This window comes from Lagopus leucura, unplaced genomic scaffold, assembly GCF_019238085.1.
Source record: "Lagopus leucura isolate 7727_CA_CO unplaced genomic scaffold, USGS_WTPT01 Super-Scaffold_100012, whole genome shotgun sequence".
Lineage (NCBI taxonomy): Eukaryota > Metazoa > Chordata > Aves > Galliformes > Phasianidae > Lagopus > Lagopus leucura.
The window spans coordinates 5,169,891-5,186,331 of record NW_024962267.1 but is presented as its reverse complement, the minus strand read 5'-3'; the positions used below and the strand labels follow the sequence as shown (position 1 = coordinate 5,186,331).

Below are 16,441 nucleotides of genomic sequence, written 5' to 3'. Positions count from 1 at the left end.
GCCGCGGCGCGGCGCTTCCTGCCGCTATAAATAGCGCCCGGCCCAACATGCCCCGGCCGCGCTGCGGCTGGAGTGCCGCCGGCAGCCGCCGCCTCGCCCGACGGAGCGCGGTAAGGGGTGCGGGGAGCGGACCGGGCAGGGGCTCCCCGGCGGCGGCTCCGCTCGGCGCCCCGGGGTAAACAAGGCGTGGCGAGCCGGGAGCCGAGGCTCGCTTCGTGCTTGCTCTCTCCCTCTCCGTCTCTCTTTTCTTCCAGACTGCTCTGTCTCGGGCTCGGACGCGCTCTGCCTTCTGAAGCTGTTCCTGCTCTTCCTCTGTGCGCCCGGCTGGCATCCCTCCCCGCTTTCCTCTGGCTTTCCTTCGCTCCCCGAGTTGGAGAATGGCGTGGGACGAGGCCTGGCCTCCGGGAGCACCCCGGTCCCTGCGGGCCGTGGCTCTGCCCGGCCCCGGGGGCGGCGGGTGGTCGGTCCGGCGGCGGGACGGCTGGGGGCGGCACCCGGCACGTGCCCCGAGCTGCGGTACCCGGCGGGTGCAGCGGGAGCTCGGAGCGGGGGCAGTGCCCGAGGGTCCCGCACACAGAGCGGGCCGGGGGTCGCTGTGGAGGAGCCGGGCTTGCAGACTTCACGTAAGCAGTCTTAAAGTGTTAGCTTAGCCCTCCTCCAGGCTGTGTGGCCCCGCTACCCTGTGGTTCCTGCCTCTCAGGAAAACCCCTCCTGTAAGACAGGGCTGTCCCTCCTCTGCGTGCACTCCTCGTTGCTACCACGTGCTCTTCCTGGGCCTCGGCACTGAAAAATGGCACAGAGCTCGCCTCTGGCGCTGAGTAGCATGTGCCTATCCAGAATCTGCAGCGAGGTAGCTTCAAATTGTTTCTTTATTTTTGTGGTGTGCTGTCAAAGAAAGGGTTGTTATCGGGGGCTGCTCTTGGCCTTCCTGGTCTCCAGAGGGTGGGCAGCACGCAGGGTGTGAGGGAGGGGCAGAGTGTGCTGCCCTCTTCCACCTCCATCTTTCCCTGTCCACAGGCAAGGCTTGGATTTTGTGTGGAGATATCCTGCCCTCACCACCCACAGGCACCCAGCTGAGCAACCCTGGCTTAAGGAATGGTGTGAGAGGCAGCTGTGCTGGCAGCATGGCTGAGGGGAAAGCTGCCTGATCTCATGCACTGGGCAAAACGGTGCGTGGTGCTGCTGCTGCTTCTGGAAGAGCTTGGAGGACCTTCTGCTGCGTGCTCCTCTCTGCCAGAGCAGGGCCTGGAGTGCGTAAGGAGGAAATGCAACTGCTGCAGAGCACTTCTGCCCGCTGTGCTGCTGGAGCACGTGAGGGGAGGGAGGGACAGGGCGGTCCAGGAAGAGTGCAAGAAGGCAGGGAGCGGAGAGAACATGCTTACATGCACATCATTTAAGGGTTGTTTAACAAGAGTGACGGCAACAAGCCTAAGACTGCAAGGTTGTATTTCTGAGTCTTTGTTACTGCTCCTCCTACTGCTTTTAGCTCCTCTGGTGCTATGTGTGTCCTGGGCTCCTCAGTACCCTCTGACTCCAGCAGGACATTGCCCTTAGCCCATCTGTGTGCATGGGATTGCCCTGCAGCCCCTCTCATGGAGGCTAATGTTCCTGCAGCTGCTTCCGTAAGAATGGTGAGGGATGTGCTGTCCCTAGCTGGTCTCTGGATGCAACTGGGTGTACTTACACAGCTCACGGTGGAGCTGAGGGGACTGCTATCTCTGTTCTCCCTTATCTTAGCAAAAGGCTTATCTTAGCAGAAGGCTGCTGCTCACCTGCCCTTGTTCTGTGCCACAGTTATCTGTGGGTGTGCTGACAGGTTCAGCAGTCCAGGGTAATGCTGCCCAGAAAGGAGATGGGAGGAGGAGTGGCTCTCCCAGCCTGGGCTGCCTCTTGCTCTGACAGCACTCCTGTCTCTCTGGCTGACACTGCTGCTTTCTAGCTCTACTGAAATTGTACTTCTTACAGCATTGCATTGCTCTCTTGATGGCAACAGGCAGCAAGATGTTGTCTGTGGGGTTGTGTGCTACAACACTGCTGTATGTTGTTTCTATTTTCTTTTATTTTTGAGAAACCCGGAGTCATTACAACACTGCATCGGGATATTAATGCTTTTTCTTATGCAGCAGAGGCAGAAATGGAAATGTTCCTTTAGAGGAGTGAAAGGAGCAGTTTCCTAACTATAGCCTTCGCACCAGATGCCTTCCAGCCTTCTCAGTGAAGGTTGCTGAGTGGCAATGCTGATAGCTTTGTGAAGGAGCTGCTTTTCAATATTGCTCTCCATTACTGACAGTGCAATTAGTTTTAACAGCCATTTGCTTTCTGCTTCACTTGTGTAAACACCAGGCTTTTCTTGGCGGAGGAAAAGAGAACATGTTGGTGTTGTCTGATAAATGTGACGTGAGGACAGAACTTCATAGGTTTCCTTTCACAGCAGTATGTTGTTCTTGGGATGTATGTGTGTATATAAGTGTGTGTGTGTGTGTGTGTATATATATATATATATACACACACTGTATATATGTGTGTATATATACACAGTGGTAAAATGTCTTTGCACAGCCATTAGAAATGTTCTAAGCTCTTACTATACTATGCTAAATCTTATCTAGATAATTGACATGCTTAGGAACCATGAGAAGTAAGGAAGCAGTGGCAAGGGTAGGGGAATTTCTTTACGGTTTGTGCTCTTGCCAACATGAATGTCTTGATTGTGGCAACTTCGCAACAGTATGAAACCTTGTGAAAGTTCAAATCTAGTGAAATGCTTCTGTGTTCTTTCTACAGACTTCTCTTATTCTTGGTTCTAATGCAAATGCTTTTTCTTCATGTGGTGCACTCTGACACTTGGCCAATGGCATCCACTGCCATGAAGGATGGGCATGTCTCCTGGTTTAAAACTCGTGGCTCCAGCTGTGTTTGAGCTGGATAGGGTGGAGGCAGTGTTCCTTATGTGGGGAGAAAGGTGGGAATGTTGGAGGTAGCCACAAATCTTCAAGAGAGCTGTTTGCTTTGGGTGCTGCTGACTGTGTAACTACCTGCATTCTCGTTAGCTGCTGGCCTCACAGGTGTACATAGAAATCCATCTGTTGCTGAGTAATGACTGTGGAACTGTTGGTCAGCAAATACCCCCAAAAAAGGATGGTTTAAAAACAAAACTTAATTAAAAAAAAAAATTATCAGGATTGGTTTAAAATATTTTGGATGCTGTCAGTGATCAGTGTGGTGGTGGTGGTGTGCTTTTGTGTAGTATCAGCTCCATGTGTAGTTATATGTAGAAAATGGATAAAGTTGATGTTCTATTGTGACTCCTTGCAAGTAGTATGCAGGTGCTGCTGTGTTGTGGGTGAAGTCTGAATGGGAAAACGATGACATTTTTCGTGTGGGATTAACCCTGGAGATGAGGGCTCTGACATGCTGTTGCTGCTCAGCTGTGCAGGCCTCACAGAGCAGCTGTGCTTTGGTTCCCTCCAGTGCAGGTCACTGCAGTGCAGTGCCTGTAGGCTCGGACATGGGCAGTGAGGGTGCAGTTTCATCGAAATTTGAGATCAAAGGCATTCAGAATAGAAAGCTTCCTTGTTCCTGAAAGGAGATGGACAGGAAGCACAAGTAGCACTTTGAGAATCCGTTTTGTAACTCTAAACTCTGCTGTAACCCCGTTAGGAATCATCTACATTTGGATCCAATCACACGTAAGTACGCTTTGGAGTTTAAATGTTTCTCTTTGTACCTTAAATTACTGTTGCTGCAGAAGCAAAGCTCCTAATGTTTAAGCTGCTTCTGTGGCACCCATGGTCTTTGCTCCCTCCTAGGACTGAGCCTGGGTGAGCAGCACTCTTGGCTTCCACGCATGTGTTCCCAGAGGGACCTTCTCTGAACTATTAGCATCTCTTCTGCTACAGAAACTCAAGGGAGCTCTTTAATAGGAAGAAATATAGAGGCTAAGATAAACGTTCATAGCAGCTTCAGCAAGCCCCAAATAGCTTGTGCATGTTTCCTTTGTGATAACGTCAGGAAGTGGGGTGATTCCCTCTTCTTACTCCTCAATGTTTTTGGTGAATGCTGTGCTTGAATACTGAGATCTGTTGCTGTGAGGAATAGGCAGAGTGGAGCAGACTATTATCCCCCAGAGTATATGGGCTAAGTGGTTTCAGAACATCTGAAAATGGCCTTAAAGTGTGAATAAAGGCTTCTAAGAGCAGTGAGCAGAGAAGCACAGTGAGGGAAAATGGCTTTGCTTGAAGTCTCATAGCAGCAAGTCAGTAATAGTGCTGGGAGAGGATCAGAAATCTCCTGACTAGTGGGCTGGTGCCATTGCAGCTAAAAGATGTCGTATTTAAACAGAAAAGCTTCTTACCCTATGCAGCTGCTTTCAGATTACTCAAGAGAATAGCAACCCCCAAAACATGTATGTGTGTGTATGTACGTACGTGTGTATATATTCAATCTGTCACTTAGAGGGATTTTTATACTAACAGTTAATTACATTTTCTCAGGCAACACTGAGAACATGAGATCTGGAAAAGAATTTGTGAAATAAAGACAAGAGCTGCAAAGGAAATTTTTAGAAAGTGATGTTATTCCCAGTTTTCAGCATAACAATTAATCTCTTATTTTTAAGAGAGAATGAGAGCAGAGAAAGCTGTGTGCCGAATTCAAGTTTGGATCTCTCGTCATTTAAAAAAATAAATCACTTCAAGAAAGATTGTTGGTTTTGTTTTCCTAACGTGGAAGCTGAGGAAGCAGATCGGCATTTTAGAGAGTATGATAGAAGGCGTTAAGCAGTGAGTTAACTGCATCTGTGTTCCAAATCCAAATGCTACGAACAAGGCGCCATTCAGATCTTCAGTTATAAGATTTATGCTGAATTCATTATGCTGGGTTTGAATTCTGTTGGGAGAAAAGAGAATCATAGATCTGTTAGAAGTCCCTTTTCCCATTTTGCTGGCTTGTTTTTGAAGAGATGAAGCAGGGTTCTCCTTTTCCATCTCCCTGTATTTGTCTAGCACTTACGCAGGTCGTCTGCTAATTATTAGCAGCTGTGAGGCTACTGAGTTACATAAGTATAGCTAGCAGTCAGCAGAGCCTTGCATCATTCTGCAGATCTGTTCACTGCAGCAACAGATAGGTTTTGTAACTTGCTTGACACGGGCATCAAACTATTCAAGAGAGTATCAGCAGGCATGGGAGGTCGGGAAATCCTTTAAGTCGTAGAAATGGGGTACAGTAATGTGCTGTTGTGTTGTCACAGCAGCATGCTGTGCAGCTGGCACGTGTATTGTTGGCAGGCAGTGAGGAGGGCTGTGTTGGGCTGATCCCCGACAGCTGAGCTGCCAGCTGCACAGAGTGGGATTGTCTGGGCCAGGAGACGGGCAGTAGGAGCAGAGCAGGTGTAGGGCTTTGGGGCATGTTGCAGGTTAGCCATGCTCTCTGACATGGCTGCATACAGCAAGCTGTCCTCAGTGTTAGAGAAGGCTTCTTTGCGTTGGGAGTATGCACAGCTGGCAATTTGAGGTCTCTTGGCCATGGAACTGTCTCTGTGAAGGAGAGTGTGTTGGTGTGGGCGGCCCGAGGCTGGCAGAGCTGGGTTCTGCCTCTGGGTTTGTAATGCTGTCAGCACAACATGGGATTTGGTTAGCAGCATGAGTTCCTTCCCACAGAACCTTCAGGGACTACAGAAGACTTAATCCACTGCAGTTCTGGGTATTAAGTCACAGACTGCGTAATGAGCTCTCTGATCCAGGCTTTGATTTTTGTTTTCAGATTGCTCTTGTCTTGTTCTCTGCATTGCTGTTTGAAAGACCTCTGTAGGCAAAAAACTGTAAAATCAATATTGTGATTTTGGAGTGATATCAAATCTGCGAAACACGCAATCTTTACTGTACTTGTTCTGTGGAATTAAAATGGTAAAATGAGTTCCAGGAAGTAGGGTATCCCTTCAGACTCTGGTCTCTGTTAGTGGCACGGATCTGTTCCCTGGAATGGGAAAGCAAGAGAGGAGTTTGCTTGAGCTTCCATTCTCTTTATTTATTTATTTGTTCATTTAAGCAACAATGTGAACAGTGAAGTCTGAGATTCACTACCTTCAATCAGTGGAGGGGGAGTGTAGAGGTGGGGAGAACTCCTCCCCACCTCCACAGTGGATAGGGCCTCATGAGCTCACGGTCTGGCAGCCTCTGAGTTACATCGGGTGATTGGCGCAGCCCTCAGGTCCCCAGCAGCCTGAGGCAGCACTGTAGGGTCCACTGGTGCCAACTGGGATTGTCCTTATATAAGCAGCTTGTGCAGAATGGTGCCTGACTTGTAACTAGCATTAGCTAGGTCCCTTTTTTTATCACTATAGGTGATTAAAGGGAAGGATGTCCTTGGAGGAAGGGGAGGAACTGGTTACTCTCTCCCCCTGCCTCCTACCTAGGAAGTGGCTGTTAGAAAACAGCTAGTATTCTTCACTTACTGTGTGGAAACCCTTTTGCATCAGCAGTACTAAGCTCTGCAGACCTCCGTTTCCCCATCTCATTGATCCTCCCACAGCAGTCACTTTAGTCAGTGCTCTCCTCAGGTTATGATTTGCCTAGCACATGAATAGCCTTAGTTGTGGCATTTCCTAAAGCTCATCCTCTCCTAGCCTTCAGTTTGCATGGCTTTCTGTTAGCCTCATCTCCTGGGCCCTTAGCAGACTCTCTCTAACTTCTTTGGCCTTCTGCAGTGGAGTGTCTCCTATTCTGTTCTGGGATGTCCTACATCTTCAGCAGTCTGTACAGGAGCAAGTCACGTGTTCTTGCACAGTCTCCCCCGGAACATCAAGCATGCTGGATACAAGCTGAACTTCATCTTAGCTCCTACCAAGTCTGTTCACATTGTAACTGTTACAGACTGGGGCAGATTACTTTTACAAAGCACTTTACTGCTATCTGAGAGCCTTCTCTGGACAAAGCAAGAGGCCCAGGGTATTTCCAAATGTTTGTTTTGTATTTCCATGCAGGGAAAGACAGAGAATTTTCTTCCTTACTTTCACATTTCAAGTTACTTGAAGGAGTTTTAAAAGGAAGTATCGAATGTAAACTATAAAGGGTGTTCTGTGTATGTTGCAAGTAAACAAAGCCCTTGGTCATGCACATAGTGAGTTTGCATGACTTGATGTATTGACCTTTTTCTCTGCATCTCCATTCACTTACTTGCTCCTTGGTGGTTTTTTTTTATAGTTGTACATATTGCCTTAGATTCAGGACTTCTGAGATAGGGATGCATTTTTTTTTTTTTATGCTCTCTAAAATGCATTTTCTATTCTAGTAGGATGAAATAAAATTTAGTTGATAGCAAAATCCTGGGGTATACTGCATGCTTACATGCAGTAATGCAGAAGTAATGCTTTCTTAAGAGAATCCAGAGGAATACTTATTTCCTCATCCTTTGGTTTTGCTTTTCATAGCAGATCTTTACAGGCTTGATATCTCCAAGACTTACTGTGGCTTACTCTTTTCCATTTGTGCATATGTTCATGCATGTTGATTGGAGTTGGAGGAAGACATTAGCTGCTATAGGGAACTAGAAAATAGGATATTCTGTAACTGACAAACTGGACAGGTTCTTCCTTTATTCTTCTAAAATATGCCAGTTGTTTAGTGGAACACCCCTAATAATGCAAGTGAATTGCAGGGTGAAAGGCAGTTGGATGTCATCATGCACAGTACTTAAGTGAGAACACTAAGGGACATTGTGCTTCCAGGGGAAAGAACTGTCGTCTAATGCTTTTTGTTACTTCTAAAGTTTGCCAGGAAAGTTTCCTCTTAGGAGCAATAACAGAGTTTACAATTGCTTACAATAAAAGTGGTATAACACTGCTCTTTGCTTAGGCTGGGAGCTTTTATTCCTCTTGCAAGCCTGTTTGCGCACTGTCTGTTTGCTAATCAGTGAGACTGATTAGATATTAAAGAACTCGTGGTTGTGATGCTGTATACTATGGTGTTTTAACAGCTCCCAAGGCCTTCACTGTCAACTATGCACAGAAGCAGATAAAAACACAATGGAAAAACCCTGCAAGAAGGGAAAGTAAAAAGAACACAGTGTATTTTTACCTTCTTCCTTTTATCTAGAGATAAGGAAGTGTCCCACTGCCATTTCACAGCTAAGCTTGACTCTGTGCCTTAGGAAGTGAGGAGAGACCAAAAAACCCCACCAGTGAACTTGTGAAACAGCAGGCAGTGGCACTCCTTGGTCCCGTCGTGCCCTTGGTATGATGTGAGGTCACTGCGGGATGGACAGGAGCACTGTGGTGGGACTGCCCTTGGCAGCATCAGGGCACCTCTTCCCCGGGCTCCCCAGGCTGTTGTCCCTGAGGTGTGTGTGTGGCGTTGCTCCCTCTGGCTGGGGCGGCTGCTTAGTTTTGGAAATCAGGATAACTTTGTTCCTGCTGCAAAGCTCCCACAACCTCAACATCTTTCTTCCAAGGGATTGGGCTATCACTGTGGTGTGTGACTGTTTGGAGGGGGTTGAAACTACAGTCTACAGGCATGTTTGATGCAGCACACCTCATCTCTATCCAGTAAAGTTTTCACCATTTATAATCTCACTTCTCTGTATTTAGTTCTGGCATATTCAGGTCCTGATTCCTTTGTTTCTCAACAGAGCATGTGATCCTGGTAGCACTGGAGTTTTCTGTAATGCACATCAGTGCAGGATCTCCAACCCTGTCACTAGGGAATCCTGCCTGATGTGAAATTAGGGACCATTTTTTTTAACTATTCTTAAAAATATAATTATGGAAGTAGTTAGTTTGAGTGTTCAAAGGTCACCAAAACCAGCATTCCCAAGAGCACCATGGTGCACTAGTTTTCTCATTAAAAGTTAGGAGAACTGTCCCAATTAGCAGCAAAAGGCCTGAAGTTAAATATGTCACGAAGTTTACCTAGCTCCAAAGTGCTAACAGTGGAACCTGAAGCAGGAGCAAACAGCCTGTGTAACAGCTGCCATAGCCAAGCCCCTGCTGGCAGCGCAGGAGGTGGCTACAGCAGCACCTTCGGGCTCACACAGTGAGCTGTGGTGCACAGCATCACCTCCCTGTGCTGCCTGATGTTCCTGCTCTGTGACAGGCTGGCTCTGCTGGGACTTGGCCCACAGGCCTCTGGCTCTACCAAAATGACTAGAAGTGATTAAAAGTGCAGTTATAGCCTTCTATATAGCCTTCTGTGGGATTTCTGCTGTTCCAAGCCAGAGCACTAAACTGCAGCCCCTACTTTTACTCTCAGCTAGTGAAACTGGGAGCTTATCCTGACCTCTATGGTCATGGATTCAGAAACCCAGCTTATCCTAACATGACAAGCTGTGAGGAGAGCTGGCATCCTTAACCTGCTGTGAGGCAGAGGGGCTGCTTTGTGTCTGGTCAGTGCAGCCTCGTGGCAGCAGCTGAGCCATAGCAGTATAGGGAGACTAGTTTCTAGATCAGCAATTTATCTCTAAGCTCGATGAGTTGGAAATAAACATCACTGTTTTCTATCAGTTTCTGTGTAGTGTAATTGCAATAAGTTGGTAATCCTATGTCTACAGTGGTTCCTGCTCAAAATGATGTTGAGGAGCAACTTCAGACTGGAAGGCACTGTGGAGCAGCCAGGTGATGGATGTGGGTTGATGATGCACCCTGATGGCTCTGAAATCACCGTGAGCTGTCTGGATGCAGCCCCTGCAACTGCCAGGGGGGCTGCAATTGCATGTATGTGAGGGGCAGCGGCAGCGCTGGCTTTCCTGAGCAAGCAGGGAGCTTCAGACTCAAGGCTTGTCTTCATGTGCCTCTCATGGAGTCTGAAATTCCGTTAGCTTGGCTAGTGTTCTCATTCATAGTGATCAACTCCACGAATTCCTAGGGATAGCACCGATAGTTAACTGAGATTATGGCAGTGCGTATACGTATTCGTAAATTGAGCCTCTCTTTCTCCTGTTTATTCTTGGGAGAATATTCTTTTTTGATAAGTGTTAATGAAAGAAAAATTCACGATCTCATCTTGTATGTGATGTGATCTTGTTCTCCTTACTTGGGCACACCTCTGCTCAGTGTGGAGCTGCTGGCACTTGGACATGTGCGAAGAGTAACAAGTCTCATCCACTGCACAGCAGAGGAGCTGGTACTGGTTTATAATCACCCAGCAAGTATGTACAGACTCTGATCTGTGTCTATATTTGGCATCTAGAGGCTCCTGATGTGGAAAATACCGCCCATGGGAAAAATGTAAAAAATGGACTAAAGTTCCTGCTCGTGAGGACTTATTTAAAAAACAAACAAGAAAACAAAGAAACGGGCATGAGCTTTGGGTAGGATGCTGCTGCTGTAACATTGTGTGCAGATCTTTACACCAGTGAAATAATGCCAGTAAGTACTCCTGTATTAGCCTGCTATTTGTCAGCTCCCTTTCTATTTTGTAGATAATCACAAATTTTCAGTGCTTCTGTTATGAGCATCCAGAATGTAGAGGAGGAAATAAATTGTATGAAAGTAGCAGACCTCTTTCAAAAATGAAACTAGTTGCTTGGATTTCATAATTGCATGTGTTGAACAGATGATGGAGAAAAAAGGGTTTTGATTTACAATCAAAAATAATAGGCAAAATCCCCCTAAAAAAATCAAATGATAAGAACACAGAATTTGATAGCAATTTTTTGCAAAATAATGGTTTAATTGTCATGAATCTTAATAGTCTTCAATTTATATGTTAAGCTCCAATTCATGCAGGCACTTTTAGCTACAGACATTTAGATAGAGACATCCCACTTGAAGAGAAAATGTAACTTGCTACTTTCAGACTGTAGGCCATGTCAGCTGGAAACCTGGTCTCATCAAAAAATGCTGTTTCTGTAGCTTTAAAATGTATGGCCATTGTGGTAGATTGCTATTTCTTGGGTGCAGATTTGTTTTGCTCTGTTCCCCTGTGTGTGTGTGTGTGTGTGTGAGTGTACATGCATAAATGCTGATGGGAAGTTGAGTATAAAGTATTACTCAATTTAACTGTGTTAACTGTTTTTAAAACAGTATTTTCTACTGAAATAACCAAGTATATAAAAACTCTTCATCATATGGTTCATACCTGAAGCTTCATAAACTTTAAAATTCATGTTAATAGCTAAAGACAAATTGCTCAATAATAAATATCCGATATTATCACCATCATAACAGTGCTCATATATTGAGAGAGATAATTAGGCAGTAGGCATGCCTCTGATGAGGTGTAATACGTTGTTCTGGAAAAATGGCTAGGCGGCTTTTACTGGGTAAGAATTGTTGAAAATACTCTTTGGAAAGACAGCAAATGTTTTCTGTTTGTGCGTCTGTTGTGTAATCTCATTCTTTGATCGAGTCCAAGGGAAACCATGTCTCAAGGTTATTGTGTAAAAAGGCCGCAAACTGAGAAACAAGGTATTATGTGAAATCGAGTATTATAAGCAGCCAGCAGTAAGGTTCCTTTTCATAGAAGTTTGCTTGTTTGTTTTTGTTCCTGTGAACAAACTAATTATTTGAATTCTCTGTAGTGATATGAAGAAACTTCTGCAAAATAGTTACCTTCTTACAATGTATCTTGTGATTGCTTTATCCTAATTAAAGAAGCAGAGTAGGACTCTTCCTCAGGAGTCCGTTAATATCAATATTGCCAGGGGTGCTGGGGGCCGGACAAGCAAATCACTTTGAGAGCACGGTTTGTCAATTCAGGAGTTCTCTCTCAAGTCAAGAAATTAGTAGGTGTTTCTAGGCATATTGTGTTTTCTTACTAATGGCTTTTATTTACATAGCTGTCTCCTGAAAGGATAACCTGTGACAAGCAAGGGCAATAGCTGAATATATAACATCTCTCACACGCTGCTGTTAGTTCTATGTAGACTTGAGAACAAGAGCAGAAAAAATAATTTAGAATTTTCCTGCTTTTTCAGATTCCTCTTCAAAATTGCGAATACGTCAACGTAGGGAAGTATTGTTCTTTGTTAGTTAGTTACGTGGCAGTGGCATTTTAATACCTGAAATGACAGCTGAAATCAGATTTTGGGCGTGAGAAGAGAGAATCTTTTCTAAGACTGTTCCTTATGGCGGTGGGCAAAGAAGAGAAGAGAACCCACTTAAAAAGTAAATGCTTAAAGAAAAGTAGAATAATTTCTAATCACGCTACTAGTTTGCTTGCCTTTGCATTTGTTGTCTAGGTATAATGGTCATAAAAACCCAATACCCTAGCAGGTTGGGAACCTTTAAAGATTACACTGGAAGTATTTTTTTTTTCTCTATTCAGAAGAAGGGAATTTCTTTACACTGAAGTTTTTGTCCCAGAGTTTGTTGTTTCTGGTTTTAGACTGGACTGGAGCAGTGTGAGAAGCTTTCATCTTCCCCACAGACGGCTATGGAGGAGGGAAGTCTTGGCTGTAAGACTTTGTTCATGTCCTAGATGAAGGGCAAGATGGAGTCCTAGTAAGATTCCTCCATCATTGTTACCTCCAAGGAAGTGTTAATATTCCATAGTTCTGAAGAGACATAATGGGCACCATTAAATATTTACATCTCTTTGCGAAGTCACGCTGATGCCACCAGGATAGTGAGCTCTATATCACACATGCTCTAATTCACCCCAAACACCCACTGTTTACTAATCTTCAGCCCCCGTCTGTGCTGATAATGAGGAAGAGGAAATGGAAACAGCAGGGATTACATGCTACTGAGAAGTCCCAGTTTCCATGCCTGGTTGTAATTCTTTCAACAAACTCTTGCTGACTGTGCTCCTGCTTTGAAGTTTGAACACCTCTCTGTTACTGCTGAGCTCTTGTGATTTGGCAAGCAGATTTGGGATTTTTGTAGTTGTTTTAGCAGCCCTGTATGACTATGTACTCTTGTGCTCACAGGTGTTATGCCCGCTCGAGGTCAGAAGCAGAACAGATTGTATTGCCCAGTCACGGGGACGTTAATAGCTTCTATTTGCTGGTGACAGGTACCAGATGGAAAACATTCTTCACAGAATCCACTGCTGTGTGTGTGTGTGTGCAGATATGGCCATATCAGTGAGATAGGTGAGATTCTATATTACAAATAGTGCCTATTTTTGTAAGGCCAGTGATATGTGTGAGTTTGAATTGTGGCATTCAGCATGCTCCATTAGTTTGTATCACCTGGACAAGAATCATCAAATGTGTTGAGATGTAGCTATGTCTGTTTCTAATCTAAAACCTCAGAGCCCCTCAGAACCCCATAGCTGGCGCAGGACAGTAAATTATCTATGTAAAAGGCCCTACAGCCACAACCATTAACATCCTGGTGTAGTTCATCTGTCAGGCCACTGTGCAACTTATTATTGCAGCTGGGGTGGTCCTCTTTGGTAAATCAAACACTGTTTGATTGAGTCACAAGTGATGGGGAGTCAATTTAGAGTCTTAAAAACAACTTTTGCCATTTACAATGTTATGGGCACATTTTATTAGTCACTCAGGTGCATGAAAGGAAGAGGTTCAGGTGGGCTTTCCTCTCAGAAGATAAAGTGGTTTTGTCTTGCATGTATGTGAAGTGTGATTCAGTGTCAGTTACTAGCAGTTGGCTTACCACCTAATATAGCTACCAAAAATCCCAGAGGAGCTACAGTCCTCCAAAAGGTGCCAGTCAACAGATTCCTCATCTATGACAAGGACAGAGAAGTAAATGGCCGATGAATAGAGGACTTCAGATGCCTCCCTTCTGCAGTCAGAGCTGACAGATCCCTTGGTGTTCCTGGTGGCCCAGGCACAGAGAAACTTACCAGAACAGGCCTTGTGGAGGCTGTGTGGGCTTGGTGAATCCCCAGGTGTCACACACCTGCATGTGCAGCCCCAGTGAAAACCATGGAGCTGCACTGAGGTGCGCTGGCTGGAGTGACACCCTGGAGGACATTTTGGGCATGGCTTAAGAAGGAGATGGCTAGGAGTTGCTCGCTGAGAAAATGCATTCCCTGTAACTTGAACAATGTGGAGAGGGGTATCTGGGGGGAGTATAGAACTCCATTTCCCCCATCGGAGGTTCCAAGCACTGCTCTGGCATGGTGTAGCGTATGTCATTGCAGCATTAACGTGTTAAAAGTGATTTTGTAAACATAGCCCCTTGAAAAAAAGAGCAATAAGCTCTCTTGTTAGTGACAACTGTTAGCCCAGGAGCTGCTGGGTGAGCAGCTGAAGACGAGTACAATGAAGCAGTGTGTTGTGAACAAACACAGCAACTTCCTGAACTCTTCAACTTCCCCTCTGTGCCTCTGAAGCCTAGGGTCCGGCATATAATAACTCTGAGCGCTCAGTGCCAGAAAGTGCTTAAGCTGCATGCATCTCACAGTGCTCTCAAGTGTCTTCCAGTGTAAATAATACCCTAATCTCTCTTTGGCCAGTTGGCCCAAAGTTGTAAATTGGGGCAGAGCAGGTGCATCTGTGGACACGTTTGTACATGTACTCGGACTGCAACCACAGGAGCTCAGAGGTGCATGCACAAGTAGGATTCTGTGTGCCCAAAAAGTGTCACATGGGAGCACCCGTCTCATGGAGTAGTCCTTCTTTCACTCATGTATTTCCTTTTGTGGGGGTTTCCCCTGCATATCTGCATTTAAAATACACGTCATTTATTAGGCAGATGTGATTTGTGCAATGTGTAGCTGCAGTAGGTCCTTAAATTTGAGGTGCTTGTACTGGAAGACCTTGTTATGCTAGACAGACATTCTCCTTTCTGGAGTTTGTCCCTCCACGTTCATCTGTATCTTCTATGGTATCTGCCAGCTTGTAGGGCAGTTGGGATTATCAGTGGTTGTTGTAGCACAAGTGCAGATCTTGGCAGCCTGTGAAGTCCCACTGCATGTTGCTGTCTCTTTGCCATAGCTTGCTCCTCTCACCTCTCTGCGGGGAGGAGGATTCCTGCAAGCCATTCCCTCTCATTTTCCATCGGAACTAGTCATGTTAACCACAAACAGAAGGAATTTGAGCTCATTTGACTTGTTTGGTTGAAGCAAGAAGCCTGTGGGGAGTGGACCTGGAGGTGACCCCTGGTTGGTTGGTGTTCATCGGAGGCCGCTCACAACAACCAGGTCTTCACCTGGTGCAGTTGAATTTAGAAGATGTCGTTTTCAGTGGAAATCTTGTCATGCACTTAGAAATTGTATAAAATGCACCAAACAGCATGCACAGAAGCATCCCGTGTTGGCTTGCTCTGGGCTTCTCTGCGTAAGCTCTGGGTTTGTGTTGTAGTCTGGTAGCATTGCAGCCAGTTTTGTGCCAGCAGTTGTTCCCTGCTGACTGACAGTGAAGATTCCATGGATTAAAAAGAAAAATCAAAGTGTTAATTTCTGAAGGCTACTGACTATTACAACTCTGTAAATTTACTCATCTGATGCACGAGTTTACCATCCGTCCTTTCATGACCTATGTTCAGGCCCATCTGTCCCATTCTAAAATGACAGTATGTGGACACATAGTGCTGAGAAGAGAATCTTTGCTCTTCCAAAGTCATAAACCCTTTCCCATAGGACTGAAACTCCTATGAAAATTGTTTGCCGTGTTCTAACAAAAAATATTTCTAAAAATTTACACTAAGTGCAACTATTCAAAGTAGATACATCAATATTTTTCCCACTTGACAGCCTGGTAAATGAATGCCTTGAACTAAAATTTCCCATGCATTCAGTGTAATTACATTCTCCACTGTTGCATTTTTTTCCTCTTTAAAAAGAGAGAGATGGGAGTTGAACATATTGTAATAGAATCACATTTAGGATTTTATTAATACACAAAAGTAGTACAAAAAGGGCCATTGAGTCGTGTAGTGACTCAGAAGGAAACGGAGGAGGGCTCTTTCTGCGTATGTACAAATGTCAGTGGTTCAACATGTCATGGGAGCAGAAGTCTTTTAAAACATGCTGTAGGAGACAGCTTCTTCATTGGGCTTCAAAAAGTAAATGAAGCAAGTCTAGCAAGGTGCAGTGAGGAAGCGCAGGGTCACGTGCTGCTCTACAGGAAACGAGATTGAAGCGACTGGGGAAGTTCAGAGCTCCGTGACCTCCACCAAATTCTAATAGCACAGGTTAGTCTTTTTAAAATGCCTTTTAACCATCCTAAGGGGGGGGGGTCCACTTGTTGATTTTCACTGTTTTGGTGGAGCAGGGAGCTATGAAGCGGTTAGCAAGGCACTTGTGTTAGCAGCTGGCGGGCAAGGTGGACTTTGCAGCAGGGCCTTACAAGGCAAAAATAGGAAGAAGGTTTTCTGTGAGTTTGTGAGAAGCTGGGAGCCTGCCTTGCTATTTGATGGCAGCATAGAGCTGAATCCTGGTAGAAATACAAAGAATATCTCTGGCTTTTCAAAGTTTTTGATATAATCAACAGATGACTGGTTGTTTTGTTTATTTTCTAACAGGTTAATGCTTTTCATTGTAGCAGGAACTTTGTCATTTTGGCTGGTACTGAGTTTATAGCTGTTCTATTTGAT

General features: G+C 45.3%; 1 protein-coding gene across 6 annotated transcripts in view; it reads left to right on the top strand.

Moving 5' to 3' along the window:
• The first annotated feature begins 56 nt into the window (after positions 1 to 56).
• Positions 57 to 16,441, top strand: part of WIPF1 (WAS/WASL interacting protein family member 1) — a 48,791-nt gene continuing 32,406 nt past the window's right edge. For 2 of the 6 annotated variants that reach the window (XM_042874439.1, XM_042874443.1), the window contains exon 1: positions 57 to 110. The gene's annotated coding sequence lies outside the window, so the exon portion shown is untranslated. Of the gene's footprint in view, positions 111 to 533; positions 624 to 2,583; positions 3,690 to 12,383; positions 16,040 to 16,441 lie in introns of those variants that run through there. The other 4 variants (XM_042874444.1, XM_042874441.1, XM_042874442.1 and 1 more) reach the window with 4 other exon arrangements.